Genomic DNA, 2,091 nt, shown 5'->3' with positions numbered 1-2,091 from the left:
ATATATATATATATATATATACATACATACATACATATATATATTTCTGTGTTCCTTTATATATATATATGCAAGGCGGCGAGCTGGCAGAAACGTTAGCGCGCCGGGCGAAATGCTTAGCGGTATTTCGTCTGCCGTTACTTCAGAGGTCAACTTTGCCTTTCATCCTTTCGGAGTCGATAAATAATGTACCAGTTACGCACTGGGGTCAATGTAATCGACTTAATCCCTTTGTCTGTCCTTGGGCAATAAAGAAATATATATGCCAGTTTCTACAAGATTGCTCCTAGATTTAATTACTAGTTTGTTGTAAGCCGCAACTTATTCAATATTAGAGAATGTTTTCAAATGTTCAAAATTAATCTATGTTCGCTGTCTACAGAAGGCTTTAAGGCACGTGCCTTTGTGGTTAGGTATTAAAATTGAATTTGGAATTGAAACCACAACATCATGGTTTCAATTCCCATACCGGGCAGTTCGTTATTTTCTTCATTTTACATAGCGCCACTCCTCTCGATTATAAATAGGTAAACCTGCGTATATAAAATGTATTGATAAAAACCGTCCAGAAATATTTCATTAAAATGGTTCTGGTTAATTCTGGTTAATAACGATAAAATGCTATCGTAAGCAATATTAAATTAATTATCGATACTGTTCGAACTGCAAGCCACTTGCTTCAATGTATTCCCTAAAACGTGAGAGAACGCTTCGACAAATGTCACGACACAAATGGTTCTGACGGAGCAAGTCTGTAAATGCATCTCGAATAAATTGCTTGAGGTCATCGGCATTTCTCGGTTTCTTTGCACAAACGGAATCTTTGGTAATTTCTCATAGAGCGAAATCCACCGGGGTCAAATCTGGTGAGCAAGGAAACCACTCAACGCTGTCACGTCATCGTAGGCATCTTCTTGGAAATTATAAACCAACTTTGATGATTTATAAACTTATAATCGTGAACCTGTCTCTGTGTCGTGTATGTTGCTTTTGCTTTTTTGTGATTCTGCATAGTGAATTTATTGCCACCCTGTACACACACACATACACACACACACACACACACACACACACACATGCACTCCATCTCTCTCTTACACACGCGCATACATATAGACTTTTTTGCCATGTAACGACACATGTGCTTTGCTAGGACTCTTCTTTCTTTGCGGACTTTTCCTCTTTCCTCTTTCTGATTACGATACATGTCGAAAGATTGCACCAACTTTTTCTTCTGACTTAACATTTCTATGAGCGTCACTGTCAATATGTACGTCCCTTTAAATTTTGCTGTGTTTCGTGTTCATGGTTTTGTTTTTATTTTATCGCTGACCACTACACACATTTTTTTCTCTCCTTGTTTCTTTCTGTGTTCCTTTCTGATGAAGAGCGTAGGCTCGAAATGTTAAAGACTTTCTCTATTCCCAAGCGTTATACTAATACATCGATTTGTTGTCTACACCACCTGTCTTCGTCTGTTTTTTTCCCCTGAATTCTCCCTATATATATTTACATTCGTCATAAAATCTATAAGGCTTGAAAGATATCTTCCTCCTTTTTTCTTGAGATATAAGTAAATTGAAGAAAAAATTTCTTTGCCAATGCTCTGCCAGCCATATTAGCGAAGTTGAAGAATATATCTCACAGAAGTACTCCGAATCATTGGGAGTTTCTTTGCGTCATCAGCTGCTTTACAACGGGAATTATTTGAAGATCCTGGTTGACAACATGAACACATCTGTCAGAGAACCCACGTCGAATTGAGCAGGATCTGGTTGATTTCTTTTCTTTGCAAGTAACTTGTATAATAACACTGTTGGCCGTAGCAGTGATCTGTACAACCTTACGGTGGCTAACTTCACCTTCAGATTGGTCCACAGTACGTCGTCTTTGAATATCAGACAACTGTTTTACATTTGGTGTTCGTTTCATTTCATAGTTGCTATAAGCACTTAATCCACTCTTATCTGGAATGCTGAAATGAAAAATAATACATTAACAAGTTTCAGTACTAATACAGTAATTTAATGAAAGGTATATCACCACACTCATACATACAAACAAAAACACACACACACACACACACACACA

This window comes from Octopus bimaculoides, chromosome 13, assembly GCF_001194135.2.
Source record: "Octopus bimaculoides isolate UCB-OBI-ISO-001 chromosome 13, ASM119413v2, whole genome shotgun sequence".
Classification (NCBI taxonomy): domain Eukaryota; kingdom Metazoa; phylum Mollusca; class Cephalopoda; order Octopoda; family Octopodidae; genus Octopus; species Octopus bimaculoides.
The sequence above is the reverse complement of the archived record's forward strand: the minus strand, read 5'-3'. Positions refer to the sequence as shown.